The 15,996-nt window shown below is 36.8% G+C and overlaps 1 protein-coding gene across 3 annotated transcripts in view; it reads left to right on the top strand.

Moving 5' to 3' along the window:
* CA10 (carbonic anhydrase 10) overlaps positions 1-15,996 on the top strand; it is a 366,676-nt gene that overhangs the window by 105,744 nt on the left and 244,936 nt on the right. The gene's annotated exons all lie outside the window — the stretch shown is intronic.

The raw sequence follows: 15,996 nt of genomic DNA on the forward strand, positions 1-15,996 counted from the left end.
GATAGGTACTCAGTGCCACTGCTAGCATTTGAATTTGTTACTCGAGATCTCAGCCACAAGAAGACAAGAAAAGTAAATAACCTGTAGAAGAATTACAAAAGAAGAAAAAATGAATTGTTACTATTTAAGTGTGATATGGTTATCTATACAGAAATTTAAATATCCTATCTAATAAAGAGGGAATATGCTAATTTACCATCACACCCTCACAAAGATGACGGCACCCACAGCCAATAAAAAGGGAATATGCTATCGATAATTGACTTCCATGCCCTCAAAAAGATGCCAGCACCCACATCCACAAGATGATGGCTCCCAGTCCCCTCAGCCCAGCTGGGGTGGCAGGCGCATGGCACACCTGTCATCCAGGGCTGGCCTGACACACAGGCAAGTCTCATATGTTGGCTGCCCAACCACCCAGGGTAGGCCCAAGGTTCAAGCAAGCCTTGGATGGCAGTTGCCCAGCTGCCAAGGGCTGCCCAAGGCTCAGGTAACCAGGGCTAGCCGAGGCTTGCTCTGCTGGCAGTGGCAGCAGCAGAGGTGTGATGGGGCCATTGCCTTTCCCTGATCGCCAGGTTGTCTTCTACTCCTGAGGGCTGCCCAGACTATGAGGGGGGGTAGGCTGGACTGAGGGACCCCCCTCCAGTGCATGAATTTTCATGCACCAGGCCTCTAGTATATATATATATATATATATATATTAAAGAATTTAAAGTCAAATTGTTAGAGTACTTCACAAGTTCACTGGATATAAGATTAATGTGTAAAAGTAATGAAAGTATTTTTATACATCCCCTAGAATAAAATAGAGGATAAAATAGGGATAAAAGATTCCATTCATAATAATGACTACAAGGAACCTATACTATGTGTATAATATGTGTGAAAGTTCTTTAACAACAACCACCAAAAAGATTACTACTTGTAATTGAAATATCCAAATTACTGGGGGAAAGGGAAACAATATGTACATCCATAGCAAGAGTTCATATAATAAAGAGGCTCATTCTCCCCAGATGAATCAGCTCATTAATAGTTTAATTAAAATCCCGAGAGGATCCAAGAATCACCATGACATTTTTAGAAAAGATATGTATGCATCAAAACTTACTGTACTTGAAATAAATGAACTAGATATGCCCATTTCAACACTGATAAATCTCAACCAACTTGTGTGAATAAGCAAGTTTCAGAGTAAATCCTATATGGTTACAACTCAACAAACACAGTGTTTTGTGTCTGTGTGATGTATATATATATATATATATATATATATATATATATGAAATACAAAAGCAATGGTCAGAAAGAAAATCAATTACTTCTAGTGAGAGAGGTGAAAAATGGGCCTAAAAATGATGAAAATGGATCTTCCTCTGTTTTTTCATAGAGAGATCCATTGAAAGAATAGCATATGTTAACCATTTTTAAGTGTGTGTGTTTTGTGGGGAGATACATGGCATTTTTATATTATCGTCTGTATTTTTGCTGATATTTTATTGCAATCATTCATAATTTGGGGCACAGTTGGTTGGTATTTAAGAGTCAGAGAATAGAGTAAGTTGTACATTATGACTTCATCTTTTCTGCTATAGGGGGCTGCTTGGTTTAAATACTGTAGCATCTAAGCTCTGTCCACATGGGATTTTAGGTTTAAGTGAAAGCAGAAATTATATTAGGAGATACTTCCTTCTAGAGAAACAAAGACCAGGATCTTTGATCATTTTGCTGTTGATCGGGGATTTGGGAGTATGTGCCTTTGGCATCTTTTTCTCTCTGGGACTCATTACTTCACAGTCACGATCAGGCGATGGAAGGTGCAATTTGGTGTTACCACTAAGACCATGGGAGCTCTTTGTGGGATGAAGACATTTATACTTAGAGCAGTTTTTTTTGCATCCTCTTTTCACCTTGAGCCCTTACCTCAGTTTCACCTCATCTTTATCATCTCTTCATTTGTCACTCTTCTCCTTCTATTGTATATCCGGATGTTCAAAGTAAACCTGGTATATGGACTCACCATTTTCCAGTTCCTGGTTGTTTCTCATGTGACTAGTTAGTATGGGTCAGTAGAGTCAAGAGAGCAATATAGTTTAGGGAAATTTCTCCAAAACCAAGAATTTTGGAGGATATAACAGGATCTATTTGAAAAGCTTATCATTATGTCAAAATTGCAAATGAAATCCTCACCCCACCCCCAGAAGAGCTACTTTGTTCATGAAATTCTGGTTAAGAGTTTCCATCCTTGAAATAACTTTGACACACTGCTCTCTAACCCAGTGAAGTAGAGCTCTCCCAGACCAGATGGAACATTCATCTTGTTTGCTATTAGCAATGTGCCCCAAAGAGCCATTATGTTTTATGAATATAATGCCAGAAACACACAGTGTGTAGCTGATAGTGAAGCCAATCACTTGGCCGGGGAGTGGCCCAGTGGGCTGCCCACCCTTTTCATTTCAATGAACTTTGGAATTATAATTGCTCAGAGAATAACTCTCAAGAGGTAGGTCCTAATGGAGATTAAAAATTTTTTTTAAGATTCCAGTAAGTTCCTAATTAACATTACGACAGTAGCATAGAAGCATAATGAAGTGTACAGTTTATTTTGGAAGCTACATTTATTCTTATGGCTTTATAAATTATTTTATTTATGTATTTATAGAATCATTAAGTTTTTAAAGGGTCAACTAAACTATTACGTTATATTTTACTACATTTTATGAGGGGAAATGATATCCTACAGTGATATTCACAACTTTGGGAACTTATGAAGGTCCAGATTTTAATGTTTCTTATATATACTTCAGAATAAATTGCTAATATACCAGTGAAGTTCAAAAGCATTTAAATATTTGGGACTCTTAAGATTTTGTTTGTTTCAGACAAGTTTGAATAAGAAAAGTAAGAGCCTTAATTTTTTCCCTGGTTTTGGGATGTTTGAGAACAATTAGTAAATTCAGGAATAAAAGAACCATAAGAGCCACAAGAAATTATCTATTGAATAAGAAACAGAGATCAGAAGAGAGAACATGATTTCCTAGGATTGCTCACATTATGGGCCAGAGTTTGATTTTTTAAAAAAGAGGCTAAAAATAAGTTGGTATTTTGATAATTTATACTAAATATAGGATTTGTTTATTAATAAAGGATGTGACTTATCTGTTATTTTGTAAAACAAGAACCAGACTGGTTGGCTACTATCTATCACTACTTCATTCTTATTTATTTGAAACTTTTTGTGCCTCAGTTTCTCTGAAATTTTTGAAAAATTCTTGCTAATTGTTGAATTTCTTAGACGACATAGTGTGAAAATAACATAAGTGGCATGTCAATTAATGCAAAATGTTTAACTTTATTCCAGGTCTTGGTTGTTACCTCATTTCAGTAGCCACAACTCTCTTGTTAAAGTCTGAAGCACAGAAAGGCTGTAGTAAAAAAAATCTCTATTGTCAACTACTAAGAAATCATATATATGTGTCTTTTCCACAGTGTTGGTTATAAATCACAGATTGTTGGAATCAGCAAGATATTACACTTACTCCCAAAATATACAGCTGACTCTCTTATTAACTGGGCAGTTTTGTGGTTCAAATTCCTAATAAGGTAGACACTTATCTTTGTTCCTTTTGGTTTAAAAGATTATAATATGAGAAATGCATTTCATTCACTCTTAAAATGCACAAAAAATTCACGTGCATAGATAAAATGTATTGTTTGCAATAGACTTCTAAAGGATAACATAGAGAAATTATATACTCACCATGGGGATTTATTCTGGTGCTGAAACCAAGATATTAAATTATACCTTTCGAAGAAGCATAATTCAATGAATTTTTATGATCTGTAGAGATAGGTAAATTGCATTGCAAATGATAAATGAGTTTTCAGCATCAAGATCCACGAATAAATCATTAAAAGTAGGTATTTTGATTTATTAATATAACCAGGAAGCAGCCCCTTGGGATGCACATGTTATTTTTGGTGGTTGTCCTGGTAAGAGACAGTTAACTTATTTATGCGTTGTTGTTGTTTTCTTCTCCTATGTGTAACTACTCCTCATATTTTTAGGGAAATGTTTACTCCTTAGAAAGAAGGTTCCTTGCACAGGAAAGTGGGAATAGATGCCAATTTGATGGACTCAGTGTCAACACATAGTTCAAAGCTGATCAAATTCAAGAGGGCAGTTGGAAGATTTCTTTCTCTGCCCTTCTCTGCTTGTTTTATTGTCTAGCTGAGATGCAAAGGTCCATATGAGATGCAAAGGTCCTCTGTTTTAAGCTTCTCTTAGCCCTGTGCCATTGGAAAAAGAATGAGAACACATGGGTGTGTTTCCTTCATCTGCTACTATCCAAAACTGTTAAAAATTATTAAACAGGAAAACAAAAGGTTTCATCTCCTTATTCCTTTTACAGATACTAACTGGCCATTTATAGATCAGGGACTATTCTAGAGTCTGAGGCAACAGAATGATCAAAATGCAACCCCTGCTTTCAAGGAGATTACAGTAAAGTGAAAGAAGCAATTCTCTAAACTGGGTGTCACCTTGTAGTGTCTGTGTGCTTGATAGAGGACAAGACACATGGGAACCCACAGGTCAGACATGTAACCAGAGGGCATCCTTCAGGGTCCAGCATGGTTGCCCCAGTTAAAAAAAAAAAAAAAAAAGGGGGTGAAAAAAGACTTCCAGGAGAAGGTGATGCTCAAGCTGAATCTTGAAAAGATATAAAGAACAGACAGATAAGGATATGCCTACAAGGGGAGTGACATGTGCCATGGTCCACAGGTTAAAAGAAGTATATTCAGGGATAAGAAAGGAGCCACATTCCTGACTGACATATCTCAGTGGTTGAGCATTGACCTATGAACCAGGAAGTCACAGTTCGATTCTTGGTCGAGGCACATGTCGGTTTGCAGGCTAAATCCCCAGTGTGGGGCATGTAGGAGTCTTCTGGTCAATGATTCTCTCTCATCATTGATATTTCTCTCCCCCTCTCCCTTCCTTTCTGAAATCTGTATATATATTAAAGGAGCCACATTGTTCTTTTGCTGCATATTCTTGTTTTCTTTTTTGCAACCCTTTAAAAACAAATTTTCTGGGCCTTACAGAAATAGGTCTCAATCTGGATTTGCACCAGAGAACGTTGTTTTTTAATCCCTGGCATAAGCCATAAGAGAACCAGCATTACTTAGACTCAGTATGGCCTAGTGGATGAGACCGTTAACAAAAAAGGAGTTCTCTGAATGTCAGGAATGGTATAAGCATCTTATTTAATATTAGCTTTCAGTCCTGGGAGCAATGTTATGAGAAAGGGATGATATGTATCCACTATTGAGAATCCAAAGATGGGAACACCATCCCCACTCCACCTTCAGCCCCTTGGCTATCTACTGTCTGAATTTCAGTACCCATTTACCATTTACCTGCTATGTAACATGAAGCTTTTTAATCTTTAAGCCTCAGTTTCCTAATCTCAAAACAAGGGATAGTATTTTTTTTTTGGGGGGGGGGGGGTTTACTTGTTTCTTGATGAAGATTAAATAAGCTAATATGTATAGACAATGTCTACCATGTCACATATGCTTCATACGTATCAGCTTTATCATTATTTCAGTGGATCAGGTTATTGGTCCTTGTTCTATTGGTCCGTGTAAGTACTTAGTAGCCATGTGACCTCAACTAAGTCTTTGATATACTTTGTGCTTATTTCTTCCAAGAAAAGTGGGTGATGATAGCAAAAGATAAATCTTTTGAAGAGGAAAAACATATTGCATTCTTCAAGACAAATATGATTGAATTGGATCCAGCCATTATTTCAGATTATCCACTCCATTAATTCCCATTACTAGTAGGGAAAATGGAGTGTCAGAGACAGTGCACCAGACCAATTTCAACCTGGCTTTAGATGCGGTTTATGTGGAGTGGGAGAAACGTGCTGTTCCATATTCCATATGGAAAAGACAGGAAAGGGGAGGAGAGACTCACTTGATTACTCTCAGCTCACAGCCTACTGAACTCCACTGGATAATTACGAAGAACTATTCTGTGACCAAAATAAATTGATTAAAACCAGAGTCCTGCCACTGATGTGATATTAAACTACTACAGTGTGATTTTTTAAAATATATATTTTATTGATTTTACACAGAGAGGAATTGAGAGGGACAGAGAGTTAGAAATGTCGATGAGAGAGAAACATCGACCAGCTGCCTCTTGCACACCCCCCACTGGGGATGTGCCCGCAACCAAGGTACATGCCCTTGACCGGAATCGAACCCGGGACCTTTCAGTCCATAGGCCGATGCTCTATCCACTGAGCCAAACCAGTCCCGCTCCAGTGTGATTTTAATACCAGGATCTTTCCGTGTGCTGTGTTGCACAATAGAAACCAATTAAAAAAAAATATATATATATATATATTAGAACAAATAAATATAAATAAATTGATGAGCTGTAAAGAAATTGGGTCTAGGGGAGCCTACAGTGAAAGAAAGTACTGTGAGATTTTAGAGCAAGTGTCTTTTAATAAGTAGGAAGTAGGAGGGAAGAGAAATACATCAGAAGAAGATGGGCTGGTGCTGTAATTTTATGAGTTTGGTAGTTTATGGGATAGAGAATTCCCAGGGAAAGGCATTAAAAGAAAGTAAAGTTAAAGGTATCCTTGGCTCACTCCCTGTATGATGGATTGCAGGAGGGGAAATATTTATAACTCATTCTTTTCTACATGCTTTCTCTCTCGTCTCTAAATATCCGAACCTCCTGGAGTCTGTACATGTAGTTGAGCACAAAATTGTTTCACTACTTTTATTGTTTCTTCATTTTCTCACATGGCATGTCTTTTTTAAAATATATTTTTTATTGATTTCAGAGAAGGGAGAGGGAGAGATAGAAATATCAGTGATGAGAGAGAATCATTGATTGGCTGCCTCCTGCAAGCCTCACACTGGGGCGGGGGAAGGGGGTCAAGTCTGCAACCAGGTATGTCCTTGGCCTGGAATCAAACTGGGACCTCTTGGTTCATAGGTCAGTGCTCAATCACTGAGCCATACTAGTTGGGCTCACATGGTATATCTTTTTAATCCTTGTTCTCAAGGATACAGGCATGTATTGTAGCATGTAGAAGAAAACTCTGTAGAAGAAAAGAACCAGATTATATTAGAAAGATAATAGCAAGACTGACCTGGGAATGACATCTAGAGAGATTTCTTTTGTCTGTTTTTATTATTATTAAGTTGAGAGAGAATGGAGAAAGGAGAGAGAGGAAGAATAAAAGAGAGAGAGAGAGCCAAAACTGGGTTGGCTCAGTGGATTGAGCGTTGGCTTGCTGACTGAAAGGTCCCAGGTTCGATTCCTGTCAAGGGCATGTACCTTGGTTGCAGGCACATCCCCAGTTGGGGGTGTGCAGAAGGCAGCTGATCGATGTTTCTTTCTCATCGATGTTTCTAGCTTTCTATCCCTCTCCCTTCCTCTCTGTTAAAAAGCCAATAAAGTATATTTTGAGAGAGAGAGAGAGAGAGAGAGAGAGAGAGAGAGAGAGAGAGAGAGAGAGATCAATTTGCTGTTCCACCTATTCGTGCATTCATTGGTTGATTCTTGTATGTGCCCTGACTGGGGATTAAATCCACACCCTTGGCACTTTGGAATGATGTTCCAACCAATTTAGGGCTAGAAAGATTTCTTAAAGAGTTTGAATATAACCCAAAATTTGAAAGATAAACAAAAACCAACTATTCAGAGAGATTGGAAGTCGGGAAGTTTACAGTATAGTGCACTTGTTGGCTGTGAGAAAGTTAGATATTTTGAGAAATGTATAAACATCTTTAAATCAATAGAAAATAATTGAGTACATTATAGCAGCTCTCTCAGTGAGAATTTTACCATATGTGAATGTTTTGTGTTTGGCCAAAGTGTGGTCCTCAACTGCTTAAGATTAATAAGTGATACTTTTTTGGAGTGAATAGAGGAGTGGCAAAGAGTTTATTAAAGTTGTTGAGGTAAGAGCTGAAGGCCCAGTTCATGGGCAGTGAGAAGAGGTGTTGGAGATATTTTTAGAATAGAAATCACCATTGATGTGAAAAGGTAAAGGAGGAAATGGGTATGACAAAGTGTTGGGAACATGATGAATGATCACACCATGAATGAGCCATGGGAGAATCACCTTACTCCCCTTTGAATGAGTTGCTATCTCACCTGTGGTCTTATATATCGATATCTTCCTCTACAATGAACATCTGCCTACGTTTGCCTCTCTTGGTTGACTGAGAGCTCCTCAAGGGCAAGAATGCTTCATTTGAGGAGTTCAATAAATAATAACCACTATTATTAGGATTTCAGTAGTTGTGTTTTAGTGAATGCAAGGATGGCATGCCTTTGACAGTATAATGGTGAATTCTGAAGCCTCCAAAGAGGATGATGGGAAGGTGATTGAGGTGAATTTATTTCAAGGAGAAGAAAAGTGACAGCTCCTAAGGGAAGAGGAAATGTAATATGAGGGGACACAATAGCTGACCTAGTTTGGTTCTGCTAAAAGGTGGCCATGGGAAAGGTTTGAAAGCAAGAATAACACAGGAAATGAGTTCTGAAAATCCAGCCATCTTAGTTGGGTCATCCTCGGCACTGAATAGACAGAGAGCCTTTGCACGAAAAACACATAACTTTTTAAAGAAATTTTGCTGTTAACCTCAGCTACACTTTTCTCCATTTATATACTCTTTTTGTTAGACTCAATTCCCTCGGTTAGGGAATTCCATAGAATGTAAGGATTGAATATCACTTTAATGAAAATGTTAATTTGACCTGTTGAGGGTTTATGTTTTTTTAAATGATTGAACAATGCTTCCAATGATTTCTTCTTCAATTATTTTGTTAAATAATTGTTTATATAAATTTTGGGGGTTTTTTTGTTTGTTTGTTTTTGTGTTCTTTTAAGAAACGCTAAGGCATATAAACAGAATTCTTAGTTGAAATTTCAGCAACTGTGTTTCAGGCATTTTACATCCTGAATTTGTTTACATATTTGCAATAAGTGAAGCACAGCATAAAAGCAATTAACAATTTTAATTAAAGACTGACCTTTTTCTAATAATCCAAATGCTGGGTGTTGGGCTTTATGTTCTTCTCTTGGTTGCTTTGTTTGTATTAAACAATTTATGAATTTGATATTTGAAATGTAAAATATGTTACATGGATTTATTCCTCTAAGATAGTTTTGCATATCAGCTATGAACTTGACATCAGCTTTATTCCATTTTTTATGCAAATCTACCTGTTGTTTATTTCTGGGTTGTTATCACATTCAATTCCACTTAAGCATCTTCTACATGTCTAAGATTTTGCAAACCATGAGAAGATAATTGGTTATATATCTTAGAATTCTAGAGTTGGAATATCTAGGTGGGTAAGTGCTATCAGGGAACCTCTAAGAACTTAGCTACATAAGAAATAAGATGGTCCTTTCCAACTTGAATTACCAAATTAACTCATGAACTATATTAAGAAATAGTGGAGACTTTATTGAGGAATCAATAGTTGTAGACAATACATATTTACTGAGACCTATAGGAAAGAAAAGGTAGTGAATAATGAGAATTCAGAAGGAACATTCTTGTAGGTGAAAGTTAGTCGTGTCTCTTTAACACTGTCTTTAGAGAGGTATTCCTGGCCCAGTCTACTCAAGAGCAGTTCCCCTTGACAGACAGACTCTACATGAAAATGGGTGCATTCAGACAGGAGCTTCCAGGATCTGGTGTCATAAAATATTGAAAGCATTCAATGCCCTTAGCTTTGAGCCCATGCTTAAGTAATCTTTGATTAAAATTCATCTTTCCCTATAGTCTTTCTATAAGAAAACTTTAAGGTAGGCTGCCAATCTTTTAGAAATTTAATCTGTGTAAATTATGTATTCAAGCCCAGATCTTTAGCACTGATATGAGGAAGTTTCTGGACTTGCAAAGTAAGAAGCTAGATCCTGATCTATAGTAAATTCACCAAAATAGCCTTCCAGCCTACCAACCTCATTTCTGCAAACATTGAGTAGAATGTGTCCTGACCAAACCCCTTACACTAGATTTGAAAAAAATTAAAACACAGCCTAGAGAAGTGTCTTGACAAGGGTCACTACAAATTTGGCCTCTTCCCAAGTATATGTTCCTTCCATTATACCATGGGGCCTTGTAGTACACCATCATCCTTGGAGAAGTGAGGAAACAATTCAATAAATCTTATCTGAGTCATAGGAGGAAACAAAACTCCTGAATTCTTTTAGTCTAATTCCTGCTCTAGCACTTCAGCAGATGATGGGTCTACATGCCATTTAGACCCATCTAAATGGCATGTAGACCCACCTTGTGCCTTTTTTCTTCTTGCTGATGGAGTCAGGACCTGGAAAATTCCACTCACCTTTCAAGATTCATCTCATTTGTTACTTCCAATTTCTAAGTTTCTCTCAGCTTCTCCAAGTAGTGTTAGTTGCTTCCACTTCTGGCCCATTCATATCTCTATTATGCGCATATCACATGATATTAAATACCTATAATATATATTTGATTGCCCATGAAGATGTGATCTCCTCTAAAAATTAACGATGGTTTGTTTACCTCTGCATACCAGTACCCATCACTGTGTCTGGCACTTAGTAATTACACACATGGCTCAAAAGAAGGAGGGCAGGGCAGAGAAAAGAAACTTGAATGCATCATCCATGGAGAGAGTCTTCTTTTTTCTCTACAAGACAATCATTAGGATTACATGAGAAGAGGGAGGTGCAGAAAATATAAGCAGAACCACACAGCCGGCTCAAAGCACTTTAATTTTCAAGGCTGATTTGGAAGACCCTGGGTTACTTTCTCTTCCTATTACCTTATCCAAACCACAATTATTAATTACTAGATTTTTTGACTTTCCACAGTGGATTTAAATAGTATTATTAATATCCTTAGAGTGGTAGGGGCTTTGCGAAGGCTTTGCTCTTGGTTTCCCAATGCTAATAAGTAGCTCTCAGTCCCCCAAAGTGACCTCATGTCAGATCTGAAGGGTAAGGAGGTTCCAGGGTGACTGAGACACTCCATCTCTGGAACAGATGGGAGAGAACCAAACTGTATTCTTGAGAAGAGGTCCTTGTGACATTCAGTGTCAGAGACAACAGTGGATGCTAATCCAACGGAGCTAATTCTGTAGTGGAGAGTGAAATATTATTTAATCAGCAGTGTTTCATACATAATTCAATTAGCTGCCTTCACTCATCAGTATTAATGAGAATGGGAGCCTGGATTAATGTGCAGGAGCCTCAGAAAGGAGCTCCCAGCCTACCTAAGTGCTGCCAAAACTTAATAAAGACCTGCCAATCAAGCTGTGGTATCTGGACCCAATGCATCGGTGCACTGATGTTACAAATTATCCTGAGTGCTGCTCATTGTTTCCTAATTCTTTAGTTATGCTGATCTCTGCACTAAAATGTTTAATTAGTGTATAGGGGGGAAACAAGTAAGATTGCCCGCCGCTTCCCTGACGGTGGATATTTAGCGTCTATTAAACAAAATAGAATTTTATTACAAAAAAAATTTGAAATGGCGAGTTCTGCCTTTTTGATGTCTATAAATCTCAATAATTGAATAGGAGACAGCAAGTGGGGCTGTAGCAAACCAAAAGGCAGCTTTTATCTTGAAAGGATATTGAGGATGTCAGAAGACTGGGTGCACATCTGTCCAATACCTGTCCATCTTTTAGTTCAGCCTATGAAGTTCAGGAATGCGAATTTGTCCCATTCTCCTCTGCAGTCAGGTGTTGGAGAACAAGTGATACAGACAGGTAGTCAGGGGTATTAGAAAGAACTCATAGATTATCATGACTCTAAATTTTTCAATGATAAATGAATACTGCCTGCGTATTATGGTCAATTTCCTATTTGAGAAAAGTTATAGAGGACTTACTAGTATGCCTAATGTGGTTTATCACTATACCTGAAAGTAGAGAATGGACTGCAGCCATTCCAGCCTTTATAGTACTCATTTAAGTTACAAGTTTTGTGTGCTGGCTATTTCTTATTCTTACTACTTTTCCTTCAATTTCTTTCTTGACTTCTCTTCATCTTCCCTACGTATAGACTTATATGCTTAAACTTTCTCTAATTTAATAGGCCTAAAATCCAATTCTTGGTTTCTATCTTTTACCCAATTTTTTTTTTTACTTTTTTAGTGGTTTTCACTAGAGTTTACAAAATACATTTACAATTAATCTAAGTCCACTTTCAAATAGCAAACATTGTACCTACCACTTCATGAGCAAAGCAAGCACCTCAGAGTATTCCCAGCCCTCTGTCCCTCTCCTTACAATATTGCTGTCATTCATTTCACTTACCCATTAGTTATAGTCACTGAATAAATCATCGCTATTATTATTTTAACCTGTTATCTGTTAGATTGATCAAGTATAAGAAAAATAACAGATTTTATTTTATATTCATTTTCCCCCAATTAATGTGCTTCCATTCTTTATGTAGATCTCAGTTTCTGACCTATATTATTTTCCTTCTTCTAAATAACCAAAAGAGGTTCTTGCAAGATAGATCTGCTGTCGACAGATTCCCTCGATTTTTTTTTTTAATTTCAATTTTTATGTCTCTGTGCTTTGCTTATTTTTTTTTAATTAGCTTGGTGGACATTTCACCTATTTTGTATTTTTATTATTGCTGTTACTTTCTCCCCCAGGGACAAAGTGTAAGATTTAGTCCACAAATTAGCAGTTTTTCTGTCTTCTATTTTCTTATTTTCTGCTTTTATCTGGCACATTGAAGAATCTGAATCAATATTTACTGAGTAGACTTTTAAGTGAATCCTTATGCTATTTTTTATTCTTTTTGTGTCTTCTTATGTTATGAATTATTTTCTAAACTTTTTGATAAGTCAAATAGATGATAGTTTAGTTATTTTATAGATGCTCTTTAATTACAGTTTTATTTCTTTTTGACACAAAAATTAGTAGAGGGATTTAATTCTAAATAGTTTGCTATTGTTCTACATTAACCCATTCTACATTATTTCTTATTTATTGACTAAAAATATATGGCATATTTTAAAAAATATTTCATGGGTAATCAGAAGCTATTTCAGAGAATTATTCAGATACAGAGAATTATACACAAACAAACACACATTAGATCAACTTTTAAAATCATATTATTTAGATCCTCCACTTTCTTTCTTTGTTTTGTCTTTTTACTCAATCAAAAACTGAGAAAGAAATATGAAAGTCTTCTCTACCACATTGTTTTCTTAACTTTCTCCCTGAAATTTCCCTGTCTTCTCCGTCATTTTGCTTCAGGTATTTCAATGCAGTAACCTTCAGTACATATAAGTTCAGAAAAGTCATGGTTCCAATTTTGACTTTACCCATGAAATTATCTTCTCTTTTCAGTTTAATGCTTTTTGCCTTAAATCCAACTTGGTTTGCTTTTCATATTGTAACATTGACTTCCTTTTTGTTTGCATTTTGCCTTGTGTATATTTGTCCATCATGTTATTCCGAGATTGTATACACAGTCATAAATGGGTAGATGTGCATATATTTTGTGAAAGATGTAGTGCTTGTTTTTTTGTTGTTGTTGTTTTTTGTTTTGTTTTGTTTTGTGTGTTTTTTTGGTGTGTGTGTGTTTTGTTTTGTTTTTGTGCTAACACGCACCCAAATATATTTTTAGATTGATTTTTAGAGAGAGTGGAAGAGACACAGAGAGAGAAACATTGATGAGAGAGAGACACATCAATTGGTTGCCTCTGCTAAGTACCCCAACCAAGGCCAGGAATTGAGCCTGCAATCGAGGTACCTGTCTTTGACGAATCGAATCCAATACCCTTTGGACTACAGGTCTATTCTCTACCCACTGAGTAAAACCAGCTGGGCAGTACAATGCTTTTTTAAGTTAGCCATCAAATTGATCCAGAATCCATTAAAAATTGAGAAGTGTTAGAGTAAGAATAATATGGGGAAAATTAATTGAAAGTCAACACACAAACACATATTAGAACAACTTTTAAAATCATATTATTTAGATCCTCCACTTTCTTCCTTTGTTTTGTCTATGATATCCCTATTCATTATATCAGTGTTTTTCAACCTTTTTTGGGCAAAGGCACACTTGTTTCATGAAAAAAATCACGAGGCACACCACCATTAGAAAATGTTAAAAAATTTAACTCTGTGCCTATATTGACTATATATAAAGTAATTCTCTTGAATAGGAATCAAATAAACACAAAGAAAGTATTTTATAATTACTTTATTATGAAATATTAAGTAAACAAAATAGTGAAAAATTATAAAATTCTTGTCTTGTCTGCACCTACGGCACACCAGGCAACATCTCGCGGCACACTAGTGTGCCGCGGAACAGCGGTTGAAAAACGCTGCATTATATGATATCCCTATTCATCATAGTCAACTCTCACATAGAGACTTAAAGTAGGGAGTGTTTGCCAAGTAGAACAGATTTCAAGGAAAACTCCCTCTCTAAGCCCTAGGCTTAAATAATAGGCTGTTTCTGCTTTTAATATAATTAATTCCCTCTTTACCTTTCCCATCAATCCAGTTTCTTTCTGCTAGATGTTATATTTTGCTTCACCTCCACTTACCTTCCTTTTCTTAATTATTCTTCACCATATTCCAGCCATAAAGCTCTTATCATCACAATGATAGGGGGATCATGTGACAAACATGCCCAAAAGTCCAGGGAACATAGCAGCACATGCACCCTAAAAATTGTCCCACAAAATGTTCTTTTGACCTGCACATGGCAAGCCACCCAGGCAGTAATCATAATCTTAAATGTTCTTCGGCCCTAGCCAGCATGGCTCAGTGGATAGAGTGTCAGCCTGTGGACTGAAGGGTTCCAGGTTCAATTCTGGCCAAAGGCACATGCCTGGGTTGCTGGGCTTGATCCCCAGTAGGGGACGTGCAGGAGGCAGCCGATCAATGATTCTCATCATTGATGTTTCTATCTCTTCTTCTTCCTTCCTCTCTGAAATCAATAAAGAAATATAATTTTAAAAAGTTCTTTGTTTATTGGCATAGCTTTTTGAAAACTGTATCTATATACATACATATATATGTGTGCCCGTGTGTGTGTGTGTGTGTGTGTGTGTGTGTGTGTGTATTATCATGAAGGTATAGGTCAGTGGTCGACAAACCACGGCTTGTGAGCCACTTGCGGCTCTTTGGCCTCTTGAGTATTCTATCGCCACTTCTTCAAAATAGACTTGCTCAGGCCAAAAACCAACTTCTGCGCATGGGCCATGAAGTTTCAGTCGCACTGTACATGTGTTATTTTGTGGAAGAGCCACACTCAAGGGGCCAAAGACTCGCATGTGGCTCGCAAGCCATGGTTTGCCAACCACTGGTATAGGTGAATAACAAATAGTCATTAACTTCTGTTTCCATTGTTGAGTAACTAGACCTTCCTATTACTGGAGCTCTTTTAGCTAAAGTTTTATCTAATTACTAATGGCCTGGTGCACTGATTCATGCACATTGAATGGAAATTAATTAGAAGAAAGATTTGTGTGGTAATTACATTACTACAAAAAATTACATGTCAAAATAGTATATATAATATAGTGTTATAAAATTAAAACAGGCATGTGCTTGGCACTGGCAAGAGCTTTATATGCATCATGCATGCACCCAGTCAATGTTTATTTTTAAATTGTCCTTGCATGTCATATGTACCAACCAGTCAGATAGTCAGACAGACAGATTGACGATCGGTCACTTAGCCTTTTATATATATAGATACAGTTCCTTACATGTTTGATAGGAAGCCATGAGCAGTGTCTTCTTTTTCTTTTGCATAAGATTTTTAAATCAATAAAAAGTAAACAAAAGGTGAAATGCATATGCATTCATCTGGCAAAAACTAGAGAAGCTAGGATCCGTGAAAACAAACAAGGCCTGCCATTTGTTTTGGAGTTAGTTAAGCAGAGTTGATTACTGCAGATTCAAAAGACAGAGAA

The sequence above is a fragment of the Pipistrellus kuhlii genome, unplaced genomic scaffold (genome assembly GCF_014108245.1).
Source record: "Pipistrellus kuhlii isolate mPipKuh1 unplaced genomic scaffold, mPipKuh1.p scaffold_m20_p_28, whole genome shotgun sequence".
Taxonomy (NCBI): Eukaryota; Metazoa; Chordata; class Mammalia; order Chiroptera; family Vespertilionidae; genus Pipistrellus; species Pipistrellus kuhlii.